The 15,321-nt window shown below is 50.8% G+C and overlaps 1 protein-coding gene across 2 annotated transcripts in view; it reads left to right on the top strand.

Moving 5' to 3' along the window:
• Positions 1-1,730: 1,730 nt before the first annotated feature.
• P2RY2 (purinergic receptor P2Y2) overlaps positions 1,731-15,321 on the top strand; it is a 27,909-nt gene continuing 14,318 nt past the window's right edge. The window contains exon 1 of one of the 2 annotated variants that reach the window (XM_006028066.3): positions 1,731-1,852. The gene's annotated coding sequence lies outside the window, so the exon portion shown is untranslated. The remainder of the gene's footprint in view (positions 1,853-15,321) is intronic. The other variant, XM_025209394.1, reaches the window with a different exon arrangement.

Raw genomic sequence — 15,321 nt, 5'->3', positions numbered from 1 at the left:
AGGCCAGTGAGACCCTCCCAGGAGGATGAAGGGCAGGAACCTAACTGGTTCCTTCCTCCACCTTTTGTTATTAAGCAGCACCAAGCAGCTTGGGCAGGGACCGTCTCTGCCACTCAGCATCGGTTACCATGATGTCTAGAATCTGAAAGCGGAGAGTCACATGAAATAACGTGACTCCAGGAGCCGGTGCTTTAGTCACATCCCAAGCTTCAGCTAATATCCACCAGAGCTGGCAACATCACAAGACGTGTGTTCACATGGGAGTGTATTCAACAGCTGATAGGGTTCAGAGCAGGGATATCCGGACACTGGAGGGTGCATTTACATTTTGCAAACAGCCTGAGGACTAGGGAAGCCCAATTACCTAGAGACCTGACCAGACAGGTACTCCTGGGTGCCCTAAATCAGTGGTAGTCCTGGGTGCCCTAAATCAGTGGCACTCCTCATTAGACTCCTCATTAGTCTCAAGTCCTGCCTTGGACAATGCAGATTTTCGCTTTCACTTGTTTCTTGACTATGGGGAAAATAACATTAGGGTAATTCTTTTGTTGCAAAGAGCCCAGAAAACCACAATGTTTCTGACACTCTGGTTTCCTATTTGAAATCTCTGGGTTTATATCATGACTCATGGGCAAGTATTTGCCCATTTAACAGTGCCACGATTGCATGGCACCTTTACAACAGTGGGTCGTAACCTTTTTAGACCCGAGGCCACTCTTGGAAAGCACCACTCTTAATTTTCTATCATTTTTTGACAACAGAAAAATACTAGAGCAATTCTGCTAATGCAAAGAGATCAGCCAGCCCCAGCAGGGCAGCATGGGTTGAGTACTCTGGGTTCCTGTTGGATCCAGCAACTAACCTTTCTCCTGCCCTGCTGTTGTATGTTCGCTCCTCCTGGACATGCAGCTCCTATTTCACAGCCCTGCAAACAGTTTTTAACTCATTCCAATCATGTTCTTTTTGTATTTGCTTCCATTTTAAACTGAATCACACACCCGAGACCCCTAGCAAAACTTCTGGCTTCTTTTTACCTGGAGAAAAATAGGTGCTGTCTTATATGGGCTGCCCTACAGCCCCCACTGTTCAAAATCCTAGATCTGCCCTTGCATGTTTTCATCCCTAACAGCACTCTTGAAAGGATCTTGGGGCAGCCCCGGAGAATTAACAGCCAAGAAGGCTAATGGCATCCTGGGCTGCTTTAGTAGGAGCATTGGAAATTATTCTTCCCCTCTATTTGGCACTGGTGAGGCCACATCTGAGGTCCTGTGTCCAGTTGTGCCCCCCCAACTACAGAAAAGATGTGGACAAATCAGAGGAGGGCAACGAAGATTGTTCAGGGGCTGGGGGACATGCCTTGTGAGGAGAGGCTGAGGGAACTGGGTTTATTTAGCCTGGAGTGGGGGGATTGAATAGCAGCCTTCAGCTCCCCGCAGGGGGTTGCAAAGAAGATGGAGAGCCAGGCTGTTTTCAGTGGGGGCAGATGACAGAACAAGGAGCAATGGGCTCAAGCTGCAGCAAGGGAAGTTGAGGTTGGATATTAGGAGCAATTTTCTCACTTGCAAAGCGCTGGAAGCCCTGGCTGGGTTGATGCAGCCCTGGCTGGGATGGTTTTGAAGCCCTGGCTGGGATGATGCAGCTGGGACTGGTCCTGTTGAGCGGGGGGTTGGACTAGATGTCCCAAGGTCCCTTCCCACCCTCCTTTCTGCGGCTTTCCGGCAGCTGCAGCCTGAAAAGCACCGTGCAAACGAAGAGCCTGGGGAAGCCAGGGCGGAGACTGCCAGATCCCAGCCCCTGCCTGGCCCCGGGAAGCAGCTGACAGCCCGGGGAGGCGGCGCTGGAGCAGCAGCGGGTGAGTGCGGGCTCCGGGGCGACCTCACCAGGGCAGGGGAGGAGCAGGGTGGCCCCTGGCACCTGCTGCTGCTCGCCCTAAGCTTGCTGCCTGCTCCACCTGGGCAGGTGCCAGCACTGCCCAGCAAATGCTGGCAGGGAAAGGGGCCCCCTGCTCCGCGCCCCATGGGTGGCATGGGGGTGACACCTTGCAGCGGATGACCGGAGCCCCTGGCTTACCGCAGATCCCATTACTGCTGACTGTGTGCTCTGATCCCCGCTGCTCAGGGGGGCTGGGATTTTAGAGGTGAGGGGCTGGAGCCGCTTGGGAGGGTTTGAGCGCACCTTCGGCGCCCCTCCGCTTGCTGCTTCCCAACAGGTGCCGAGCACAGGTTCCTCCGTGGCCGTGCCCCGAGGGCCACGCAGGCTGCGGGCACACCTAGCATCCAGCCTCCTCCAAAAGGATGCCCGCTGACTTAGGAGCCGTGCGCCGGCCTCACCCGGGGGCAGACCAGCAGGCTGGTCAACAGGGAGTCTGGGGAGCCTACAGCCCCCAGGGGCAAGCCACAGACTTTTTGCAGAGGTGGCCTCCGTTATCAGTGGGAAGTGGCCGTGTCTTCTTCTTAGGAGCCCTCCCCAAACTGTGTGAATGGCTCTGTAGACACGGGTGGGCTTGCTTTGCATCAAGCGTCGGGGTCCTGCCACCCCTTTTGCTGCAGTTTCTCTTTTATTGATACCTTTGTGGACAAGGCTTGGTTTCTCATCAGTTTAATCGGTCATTTCCATCAGTGTTTCTCCAGCCCTGGGTTGCAAGAGTATATGAAAGAGTCTCAAACAAACTTTAAAAATGGATCGACAAGCTTTTAAAATGGAGAAAAAGCATAAGAAACTGTGGCTTTTCCCTTGCAGGCTGGCCCCCCTGCCCCAAACACCCCATGCAGCCACCCCGCTACCCGGCATACCGGGGGGCTGGGGCTGGGAAGCTGGGGGCAGCAGGTCGGGAATGAAGGGCACTGGGTCGGGACTGGCCATTGATGTTTACAAATGGGTCCTTGTGTATAAAAAAGCTTGAGAATGGCTGATTGAGATCTGATTTCTGACTGACAGCTAACTGGCAACTCTGGGTGAGATATAAAGATCTCTGGCAGAAATCAGGGCAGCACCGTGGAGAAACGCAGACTATGGGGCTGCATTTCTGGATGGGCAGCTTTTAGCGGGGTATCTAATTTCCCTTCCTCCTCCAACTTTCTGACCACCTGATTGCAAAATGAGCCCAGCGCTTCCTCTGTGTTCAGCGACCGAGCTGTAAATCTCATCGCAGCCCACAGCTCGTGCGCAATCACAAGGCATCATTCCCAAGGTAGCACGTTGTGTGGCATGAAGAAATCATCCATGCTCTACACTGCTCAGAGATTTAATTCCAGCTCCTCTAATTGCTGAAGCCCCCTTTCTCCGTCTGCCCTTTCCTCCTACAACCATCAGCAAAGGCTGTGATTAAATTAAGCCCCTCACTGCCTCTCAAGGCTGAAAGCACTGTAAACAAATGCCTGAGTCCTGGACCTTTTCCAGCTCTCCTTCTAGATGAAGGGCTGAAACTTCACAGCAAGTATTTAAAGAGACCTGGACAAGGAAGGCACTTAAGTCTGTGCAACTATTCCAGCAGTAATGTACTTTGTCCTCATATAGGATTTCATCTCTGGGTATAAAGCAAGTGTAAAAACAACAAAGCAGAGAGTAGTTTGGCTAATGGGTCAAGCTATCACCGCTTTTGTATTCAAATCCCCTGCTTAATATTTGTCTCCCATGTTATACAGAAATAGAGAATCCGCCCCAGCATGATACGTGAATATTCATTCACTTATCTACAGTTTTGATAGTTGTACTCCGAGCACCGCACAGCTAGTCCCAACAACATCAGCAGAATTACTTGCGAAGTCAAGTGCTACTAACCAGAGGAAAGATGCTGAAATCTGGATATTTCTAGAAAACCAGAGACTCTTAAGTGTAGATATGCATTTGTCCTGTTGCCCTGTCTTTGCTTCAACCCCGTGTGAGAGTTGTGTAGTAGGCACCACGTTCATGCTACGGTCCCTATAGCACCATAGATATTGTTGATGCTAAAGTGTACCAAAACCCTTTTAAATTCAGCTTGCTTTTGAATGAAGGGACCCAAATGTTCCCTTCCCACTCCTGATTATTTGTCATATAGATGAAAAATGGTGAGAAGATGGAGACCTGTTCAAAGAAAAATCTTATTTGGTATTTTTACAACTGTCAGCTGCTTTCTTCCATTCAAGTAGCAGGTTTGAGTTTGCTAGACAACCTTTGGGGAACTCTCACAGCCTGTTTACCCCTGTTACCATGATCTTTCCCATCTTAATCCAAGGGCGGAAAGGACTGAACCTTTAACAAAGATGCCCTTTCTCCAAATCAATCGCTAGTACGTCATTGCTGTTCAACAACATTACCAAAAAAAAGAGTCTGAAACACACTGACTAAAAATCTCTGCCTCTCCCTATCACTTGAAGATCAGTCTCTTAATTCTTTTAATATTATTTCCGCTACTTCTCTTGTCATCAGAGTTTTCCAGGACAGGACAAAGTCTGAATTTCTAATGCAAAAAGACCCCCTCCTGCCACCTGGATTTACAGAAACTTTCTAAGCATTTATATAGCTGAAGCATGAAACGATCAGAAACCCCATATCTCCCCATAATAAACATCTGCAAACTTTAATTGACAGCTTCCCTGTACCGTAGAAATCCTACACTGCCAATAGCACTATAATCAATGTAAAACGGCTTGGGTGTTTTTTTGCACCTCTTTCAGATCAAGTCACTCCCTAGATTACAGACCCAAATTCTGGCACATGGGCTGGGGAGGTTATTACGCAGGCAGCTTTGTGGGTGGGAAGTTCAGAAAAAATACACTGCAAGTATCACATGGGCAGTAACAGAAGGTGAAATCTTAGAAGTTTAATTGGAAATGAATGCAATGAGTATAGGCCACAAAATGCTTCAGGAGAGACGTTTTCACAAGGATCTGCAGTTTTGTCTGTCCCAACAAGAGTCCACTAAAATTCAGCTAAACTGAATTCAGGCCCCTTTAAGTCTAAGTGCAGTTTAATGTGCTCCAATTTATTTAGATCTTTAGTTAATTTGGATTAACTTTCCTGGTTGGTCCTATGTTGACAGGCTCTGAGACTCCAGCTGTGGAGTTTAGGAACTGGAATCAAAAGGGCAAATGCATCAGATCCTATAGATGGGAGAATCGCCAGGAAGCACAGGCTTGGCTCTGTATCCTTCCCTCTCAGACTTAAGGGTAGGGAGTCAATGCTAGGCAGGATATGAATTACTATGCGGTGGAGACCTGTGTGCCAATGTGCTGTGTCTGGGCACCGATGGGCGGGAGCACTGCACTTTGCCTCCGAGAGCTCATCTGCAGCCCCCCGTGCTGTCCTCACTTACTGTACTTCTATAATGCGTGGCGTGTGCACACCTCTGCTATTCAAATGCATTACTGATGAGCAAGCACTAGGATACTGGGTCAGGGTTTCTTCCCCTGAACCTGAAACCTTGTGGCTTTCAATCAAGCGAGAGCAGATGTTTGCAGAGAGGGAGGTAGGGCAGCCCTACAACTGTCCTGCCCAAACCTGTTGAGTCTGAGTCAGCTCCTCTCCCTTACTGATGATTAATTAGGAAAGATGAACACAGCTTGGGAGATAACCTGACATTTCGGATGTTACTAGGAGCTGTCATGGATCCCATTGCACCAGCCGTTGTTGCCCAGCATGTATCACATGGGCTCACGATGTTGGCTGGTTATGGGGTGCACAATGCGTGGACCTAAGGGAGTTGCATTAGATCACACTGCTGGCTGGGCATTTGGGTTCTGCCAAAACCCAGATAAGGGTTTATTGGCCACAGACCTTTTCCTATGGGTGGGCCAGACCAGTGCAAGACCTGTTTTGCAGTGATCAGTCCACTTCCCAGGCACAGAGAAAGCATAGAAGGCAATCAGCCATTGAAGTCGGTGGCTGTCTCTTTGTTCTGTGTTTGTCTAGAGACCAGCACTGTAGGACTCCAGTCGTAGTCCACGTTCCCACAGTAAAATAAAAGTGTGGCCATATCACGTGTAGCAAAGCTGTGCAACTAATTCAGCTGTAACAGGTAACAGAAGAGTAAAGTCTGGGCTTTAACTAGCCAAGCACAAAATCGTCAGGGATCTGGAGCATAAACTCTGCCAGCACACGCTAAAGCCTGTGTTGCCATGTCTCCCCTGGGATTGTAACTCCATCCAGTCTAGATTAAGCCAGCACAGGGAGAGAGGGGGGCAGAAATATGTGCTGCACTCACACCTTCGATATGCTATAGGGTAGGTGCGACTACAGCACAGGTTAATACAATAATTACACATTGAGCAAGCCTACAAATCCCAGGAGACTGCTAGCGATTGCTTTGGCTGTGATTTTGCTCTGCCTGGACATGGATCACAAGCTCAACACAAGTCATCTGATGCAAAGGCAATTTAGGGCTGCACAAATGCAAGACACAGGAGGGGATGGTACTACTTGGGGAGGCAGTGGCCAGGCCTTAGCTGGAGTGTTGTATCCACATCTGGTCACTGCGCTGTACGAAGGAGATGGAGAAACTGGAGAGAATCCAGATGCATCTGAGGAAGATGCTAAAGGGGTTTGGCGCACACCTGTGCGAGCAAAGGTTCAGGGGAACTGTGTCAAGTCTGGAGAAGAGGAGATTAAGGTGGGGACATCATAGCAGGGTTCGAGTATCTGGACAGCTGCTATAAAGAAGAGGGAAAACAACTGTTTTCTCTGGCTGCAGAGGGGAGGACACAAGGCAGTGGGTTTGAGCTGCTGCAAAACAGGTTTAACAGGAAATCTCAGGAAAAAACTCCCACATGGTAAGAACACTGCAGACTGGGATGAGCTGGAAAGGAGGGCCAATTTGGAGCCAGGGTTGGAGCTGAAAGCAGCTTCCCTCCCTCAAGCCTGAGCCCCAGAGAAGAGCAGCCCCTGGGCTAATTAAATTCCTAACCTGTGTAGAGCAAAGCCAGAGTGAAGCTCATGAAATGCAGCCATGCACACTTGGATAGTAAACGGGCGATAAGAACTTAGCGAAAAGTGCATTTACCTTTGGGCAGCAATGTCCTGTTCATGCCCTGGCAAGCAGCAAACCCCCTCACCCAGCTTCTCTGTAGCCTAAAGAACAGGATTGGCAGTGGGAGGCATGCCTGTGCCCAGGGCTGTAACCAGCAACCCTACCTGGGCTGCTGGGCAGTTGGCATTCATCAAGCTGGCCACAGCTGTACATCTCCCAGCTGGCTGGGGTGGCAGAGTCGACCTGGGGGTATGGGCTGCTTCACCAACTGGCTTCAGGCTGGCTGACCTTGCCCCCAGCCAGCTCCCTGGCTGCACGACTGGCTCTGAACCTCAGTTCTTACGTTTGGCTCTGGCTGCCCGTGCCTTGGTAGCAAAACAGCTAAGGACAGAGGTAGACAAGGTTCTTTGGGTGAATCTGATATCTTTTATTAGACCAACTCAACTAGCTAGAAATTTTTTTTTTGCAAGCTTTCGGGTTTAAATACCCATTGTCTGGCTGAGGAAGCATCCACGGTTGGTGTGCACTCTTCCTGGATGGAAGCTGAAGACCTCGAAAGTCTGGGGGGGGCATTTGGATGTAGGGTATTGGCTCAGCCTGTGTCCAGCGCATACTCGGTTCTGTGGTTTGCAAATGTGCAGATCCAAACCTGAAGCCCAAGTTGGTCCTTGCATTACAATGTGCTCCTGAAGACCGTAGGCAAGGCCAGGGCTCCTTGTGTTGGGTGCTGCAAACACAAGAAAGAGGGCTCTTGTCCCCAAAGCACTGGCGAACTTCCCACCTCAGTGGCCAAATTGAAAAACTGTGTGGGGGAAAAAAAATTGAGTTGCATGAAGCTGAAGCAGGATTATTTTTTTTTAATTTTGCTGAAACTCGACCAGTTACCTGAAACATTTCATTTGAACCAAAGCAAACTGCTTTGCTTCAGTTTGCGGGGCAAGCGATGCTGTTTAATCCTTTTAATTGAGGTGGGCAAGGTTTTTGGAGTAGATGTGATATCTTTTTATTAGATCAACTGAGTAGCCGGAAAAAAATTCATTGCAAGCTTTCGGGCACCATTGCCCTTCTTCAGGCATGGGGAGTCTCTGCTCTTCTGAGACGCAAATGCCCTTTTGAAATGAGAAGTTCGGCTGAAAAGAGGTCAAGTGTTTTTTCTCTCTGTCTTTTGGGTTGGAGCTATTCCCTGTGTTCAATTTAAACTCTCACACTGCTGTAGTTTCTGGGGGTGGGCTAAATTTGTTATTTATCCAAATAAAACCAGCCCAGTGCTGCTTACAAAACAAAAGGCGAGAGGGGAAACTGGCACAGGCAAGGAGATGATGTGCCACTCGGGTGACCCGCAGCGTGCCCTGGGTCCCAGCGCTCGTGCCCTAGCTACCCGACCATGCTTGACTCGGTAATTGCTTCAAGCTAGGCACTAGCCTCTGCTTTTGGTGGGGTTTGGGGTCACGTGCTTGTCCCACATGGAGGGACGTGTGGGTGAGGGGTCCAGCTTTAAACCGGAGCCTGCTGTTCCTCCACTAGACCCCGCAAAATCCTGCATGGTCCTTCCCTCCCAGACAGAAAGGCAGAAGAGCCGGTGCTTCCTTGACCACTGAGGTACACGCGGAGGTCATCCCACCACTGGAGTGAGGAAGGGAGGAGAGGAAGCCCATGGTCTATGTAAAACGAGTGGGTGGTCTCCTTGCCCACATCACACAAACCACCGCTGCAGCTGGCACTCTCCAGGCCCTTGTTGGCAGCCAAGCACTGAATGAAGGGGGGTGTATAGGCTCAGCCCCGTCCCCTCGCACCCTGCAGCTGTGATTTCTGCAGCCCTCCAGGGTGCTGGTCGGGAGGAGGATGGGTGACAAGGAGCAGCCTCTGTCCCAGCGATACTTGGGGGCAGTGTGATATATTACAGCACAGAGCTGGGGAAGGAGGATGGATCGGGGCAGGAGAGGTGGGAGAAGAAGGCACTGCCAGGTCCAGTCTGTGGGCAATCAAGGAGTTCATTCTCAGTCTCACAAGGAGGGTAGTAAAACACTGCAACAGGTGGTTGAATCTCCATCCTTGGAGGTGTTTAAGACCCAACTAGACCAAACCCTGGCTGGGATGATGCAGTTGGGGCTGGTCCTGCTTTGAGCAGAGGTTGACTAGATATGACCTCCTGGCATCACTTCCAGCACTCATTTTCTGGGATTTTAAATCAGACATATGTATTTTTTCACCCCCAACCTGTTAGGGGCCCTTCCGTTGTCCTTGGTTGCTGTTTGGAGGGTCCGCTTCTTGCAGCTCACTTGTCGTGTTAAAATGCTGTCCCTGGGTCACACAGTCCAAGGAAGATGGGGACAAAGTAGAAGGATTCCAGCAGAGAGAGCGACAAAAGCGACTGGACGCCTGGGAAAGGCAGCTTATGGGGACAATGGAAAGAACGGGATTTATTCAGTCTGGAGAAGAGATGACTCAGGGGGGGATTTGGTAACAGTCTTCAAATACTTGAAGGGTGATTATAAAGAAGATGGAGATGGGTACTGGGGACAGGAGAAGGGGCAGTGGTGTTTAACTGCAGCAGGGTAAATTTAGGTTGGAGATCAGGATGAACTTTCTCACTGTGTGGGTGGTTCAACCGGCTGCTTAGAGAGGTGGGGGGTCTCCATCCTTGGAGGTTGGCAGGTGGGCACTTAGGCTCCCATGAAGCAGGCCTCCTGACTGCTTTAGCTCTTGGAAGCCCCATCAGCAGGGATGTTTCTACAAGGTCGAAGGGGAGAGCAGGGATGTCTAGTGTTGCGCCCCGAGTCTGGTGCCACTGAAGTCAGTGCTTCTGCTTCTGGTGACCTAGAGCAGAGCAGGGTGGTGTCCTTCCCTGCCTTCTTCCTGACTTCAGACTAAGGTGGCTACCTGCTCTCTTAGGGGAAACAGGCCTTGAAGCTTGCAGGTTGCGAGCCCTCAAGGGTTTCTGGCCTATGCAGGCAGAACAACAAAGTGGTGCTTGATACTCCATCCCTCTCCGACAACCATTCGTGCATCCTTGGAGACTGACAAAATGTTTTAATAGTGACTGAGCCATGACGGTGCTGAAGTCCTTCAGGAGCACCAGGCCAGACCTAGGGCACAGGGTGGGTTTGATGGCTAAGCAAAGCAGAATGTGATGCATTTGGCACCCTGCCTTTGCAAACAGTAGTGACCGCCTCCCCCTTGTCGCCAGTGACATCCAGAACCACAGCCTGCGCGCACACATGCGCGCACACATGCACACACCGTTCAGAGGAGTTTTGAACCCGAGGTCAGCATTCAGATCGCCTGTCCCATCAGGAGTCAACCCTTTGGGGGTTCGTTCCTGGGTGTATGTGCATAGGCTGTGCGGGGCATGCACAATTGTTCAAGTCAGTGAGAGGTTTGTAGAGGTTATGTTAAAGTGTCATTCCCAGGACGTGTTTTAGCCAGGCTGTCCTGATTGTCTGCTATGCTTGGGCAAATCTTTGGTGGCTCACAATCTGAATGCCTTTATGCTACCAGCCACCCACTGCGTTAGGGCAGTGCTGTTATTCCCATCTTGTACATGAAGAACGCAGACACAGAGGGCCAGATTTGTAAAGGTCTGGATATTTAGCCACAATGATGCCAATGTGAGTTAGGAATAAGCACAGCTGTGAGGATCTAGGCCTAAGGGTCTCTTGAGAATGAGGCTTTGGTTCCCAAATCACTTAGACCTTGCAGACCTGAGCAGAGCAAATGCTTAGGTGCTTGTGTAAATCTAGACCTGAGGGCAGGATTTCCACAGGCATGTCAGCCTTGCATTTCAGTGGTATCTATAAAAATACAGCCCACAGCACTTCCCTCAGTGCTAATCAGCGCAGGGGATTAGGAGTCATGTGCCCTGCTGGTTGGCCGGGGTTTGTGGGTGCGGGAGCAATGCAAATGTTCAATCACAGTCCTGTTGGAAGGTTTTCCAAATGTCACTGTTTTGGAGAACTGCTAGCCCACTGCAGGGGCTGGTGGGTGTCTAACGCTGCACCGCAGCGGAGGAGAAGAAAAGCAGAAAGCTGGAGCCAGCCCGTTCCCCGCGCAGGGTTTCAAAATACAGCCGCTGCCCACGATACAGCTGTGTCTCGGCTACAAAAACAACAGCCTGTCTGCAGTGGCGGAGGGCGGAGGGGCACTCAGAGGAGCCAGGGCTGGAGCAGGGTGATGCTGTGGCAGGGTGTTCCCTCCTCTGCAGGGTGGCACGAATGCCAAGCAGGGAGCTAGCTGTCTCCGAGGGTGCAGCAGCCACAAAACAGGCTGCAGGATCGTGAGCAAAGCCCTCTCACCACCCTCCTTCGGTGCATCGCACCACGGTCTTGCGTATTTGGCAAGAGCTGAGGAGGTGGGAGCATGGGACAAGCGCCAGGGCTCTGACCGAAGCGGCTGTGCTTCCCAGAGCAGCCAAGATCCACCAGCTGCTTCCCACATCCACCCCTGCGAAGGCCCTCACGGCATGCTGGTGTTCATCTCCCCTGCTTCGGGCCCGGAGCTGATCTACCACAAGCCACACGAGTGAGAAGGGCTGCAAGGTTTCTCCTGAAGCCCATGCCACTCGTGGGCATGCAGTGGGGCAGAGGGGGTTACATGAATTGGGTGGGGGGGGATTTAAAGGGAGAAGATGAGCAGCACAAGAGAACCAGATTTCCCCAGTGAACTGCAAGATCCTTGGAGAATCAGGTGCTTCCAAGACTGGAGGATTTAAATGCACTCCGGGCATTGAAGTCAGTGGGAAGATGCCTGCCATCTCTATTCAGCACGGAGGCAACACTAGAACATGCAGGGTCGGACTCAGACCCGTTGGCTCCAGGGAGCAGCACCGTCCCGTGCGGCTAGTCCCACGGGGGCTCTTTGCAGAAGGAGATGAATGAGGATGGGCGGCTGGTCTGAGCTGGAAGGGCCACTTGCAGGGTGGCGAAGAGACAACAGTGGGGCACTGCGTGCACAGAGAAGAGTCCCAGGGGGAGCAGGTCAGAGATGCAAGAAGGGCCATGCAAGCTAGGACCTTGAAGGGAAGGACAGGAAGCACGTGCTGCACAACTGGGGAGCCAACGCAGGACGGGGAGCGTCCGAAGCCAAGTGGGGAGAAGTAGTCTGGCTGGTCTAGAAGGGAACAAAGTCAGGCTGTATGAAGAGATTATCAGGGAGGGACCTACAGAGGCTGGCAGGGAGGAATATGGGGAGTTTAGAAAAGGAGGAGGAGGAGGCATGGCTGGGGATCCCACCCGGGGAGCTGTGCTAGCCAGAGGATGATCAAAGCCTGGCCCAAAACAACACCAGAGCTATCCTGTTGGGTCAGAGCCCCAGTCCCTCCAGCCCAGTGCCCTGTCTCCCACAGCAGCAGGGTATGGATTATAAGGGAACGAGTGTGTAAGCAGGACCCACCCAGAGCCACCCATCCCCTGCCCCACTCCTGCATTCAGGGGCCTGGGAAGCCCTCATCTGGAGGTCGCCCCTGCACTCTCATGTCTAAAACCCATCCTGCCTGAATTGGCCCAACCGCCTTGGGAACCTGGTTCGGTTATCTGCCTCCTCAACATCCTGTGGCGCTGAGTCCCACAGGTTAACAACAGGCAGCAGGGCAAAGGAGTCCTCGGGCTTGTTTGAAACTTGCTCCCTAATGATTGCTTTGTCTGTCCACCTGGACTTTGGGAAAGGGTGAATCTGGATTCTGATTCTGCAGCTTGGGCCCATCTCTCTCTGGTCGGAGGTTTTGCAGAGCTTGGAGCTACAGAAGGCAAAGCAGAGCCCAGTCGCAACCTGAGGTTGAGGAAGCGGGGAGGAGGGTGGGTGTGGAGGAGTTAGGCTTCAGGGTGCCCTTCTTTACCCCTAATGTGCAGGATGCTAAGCAGATTCTCAGCCCCAGTTCCTGACTGCACAGCATAACATCAGTAAAAAAGATCCCGTTTAACCAGGGACCCAAGTCTGCCTATGTCCTTAGACCAACACGGCTATGACCAGTACCCCCGGAGCATAGCATCAAGGCATTTACCCCCCACGCCGGTTTTCCTGGTCCAGACAGAGCTCTGTAAGGTCATAGTCTTTTGAATATTTTCTTTTGGTTACTGAGGATCTTAACCAGGCTCCCAGAAGGGGGAAAAATATGCCAGGCTTTTTGGTTCCCAGGGTCTCCAATGGTTCCCGATGCAGACTGGGGACTGACAATCCCACTAAACGACCACACGTTCCAGCAGAGAAAACAACACGCAGCCGGCTCCTGTCTGTTTTAAAAAGAGACAGTGGTGGAAATGCTATAAATGAATGTGGCTTTGTGGAGTTTTTTAACCTTAAGCACAAAACCCGGGGCAGAATTGGTAGTAACCGTGTTCACTTCTGCTCTCCGGTGCAAAGGTTAAGTCCCCAGAGATGTCTGTGGAGTTATTCTGGATCCACACCTGGATGCACAGCTGATGGGGCTGTCTACACAGGGACGCCCAGGAAAATTAATCTGAATGAGCTTTCCAAGTGAATCCGTTGCATTGCATTAACCCCCCGTGGAAAGCATCGTTCAGATTTTAAGTGCCTTAATTCAGTTTAGCATAATTAACTTTGGGAGCGAATTAAGCTAAAATATAGTAAGGCCTTTTTAACATAGAAGAAGAGTATTTGTATGGGGGGCTGATGCAGTTTAACTCATCCACTTTCAGTTCACCCCTTCAGTTAATGTGGATTAATTTTCCTGTTGCCCCAGACACCCAACCTCAAGGCCTCGTTGTACTGACCAGGGGTTGAGGCACCCTGAGGTGCTCTGAGATCCTTTCAAGGGTGCCCCAAGGTGCCATACAATGTCAGCACTGTTAGGTGTGCAAACATCATTCACAAGATCAATCCAGAGTTTGAAGTTCGTAGGATCCAAACCATTCTGGCCTCCTGTGGGCTTTCTGAGCTCTTTGCAAAAGAATTGCTCAAGTATTTTTCTGTAGGCAAAAAATAAGTGAAAACTTAGAGCTGGCATTTTTTTAGGGGGCGGGGGAGGGATTCAAGTCTAAAAAGATGAAGAAACACTGTGTTCAGCATCGGACAAATGCACCCATCTAGAGAGGCGCCATTATACCTAGGGAGGCACCAGCATATGAAGCATCTTGCTCAGGATACAAAAGCTTTTAGTAACTGAGCCAGGACTGGATCTCCTGAGATTATAAAATCTCCTGATTCATAGACCAGGATCCTCTCTGTGACCCCACCTTCAATTTAGTGGTCCCAGCCCAGGTGTTAACAGACAGGACCCTGTCACCTAAAGAACTCCTCTAAACCGCCTGGGCCAAATAAAACTTTAGGGGAAAATATTTCCAAAGGGTGTTTAAAGTCAGACATCTCAACAGTGGCTGGCTTTGTTTTCAGAGGTGGCTGCACCCCCAATTAAAGCCATTAGGCACTGGAGGTACTCAGCTCTGTGAATAATTAGGCCGCTCTTATTTAGATGTCTAAGTAGGGTGTGAGCCACCTCCTAACTATTTTTATTGCAGAAGTACCTCTAGGTGCCAGACCAGACAGGCCTCATTATTACGGACAGGTGGGACGAGACAGCCCCTGCCACAGAGGTGACAGGCTGTCCTTCTCCTTCACACTAAAGCTCTCTTGTGTCCTCAGGGGATAGGAAGTCCTGGGCTTAACTTGCAACAAGGAAGAGACAGGTTCAATGTTAGAAGGGATTTTCTAACTCGGAGGGTGGTTTAGCTCGGGAGCAGATTCCCTAGATACTCTGTGGGATCTCCGTCAGGAGTTTTTAACAGCAGGTTAGACAAACACTGGTCTGGGATGGTGTAGACAGGGCTGGTCGTTCCTTAAGCAGCAGGTTTGACTAGATGTGACCTCCTAAGGTCCCTTCCAGCCCTACTTTTTATTACAGGGCTTTACAGAGTATAGCAATAGGCCCAAAGGATGGCAGTCCCTGAGAGAAGCAAGGGGGTAAGAGCGCTCAGAAACCCCCTTGGCTCAGCAAGGGCATTCAGCAATGCCTGAGGACTAAAAGCAGGGCGCACAACCAATGCAAGGGAGGAGCTGTCAGCAAGGAGGAGTACTCCTCCTCGGCCCGGGAGTGTAGGTGGGCTACTAGGAAGGCCAAGGCAGAGGTGGCGCTCAGGCTAGCGTCCAGCATTAAGGACAACAAAAAGTCCTTTTTCAAGTACATTGGGAGCAAGAAGAGGGCACCAGGCAATGTAGGGCCCCTGCAAGACACAAACGGTAATCTGGTGGCCACGCCAGACAAGAAAGCTAATATTTTTAACAGTTTCTTTGCCTCTGTTTTCCTGAACAGGGACCAGGATATCCCACCTAACAGAGGTAGGGACAATCTTGGGAATAGCTCTATCAAACCTTCAGTCAGTGCAGATGTAGTTAGGGATCTTCTGGAAGGGGTAGGAATTTTTAAA

The sequence above is a fragment of the Alligator sinensis genome, unplaced genomic scaffold (assembly GCF_000455745.1).
Source record: "Alligator sinensis unplaced genomic scaffold, ASM45574v1 scaffold594_1, whole genome shotgun sequence".
Lineage (NCBI taxonomy): Eukaryota > Metazoa > Chordata > Crocodylia > Alligatoridae > Alligator > Alligator sinensis.
This window is presented reverse-complemented; position numbering and strand designations above follow the sequence as displayed.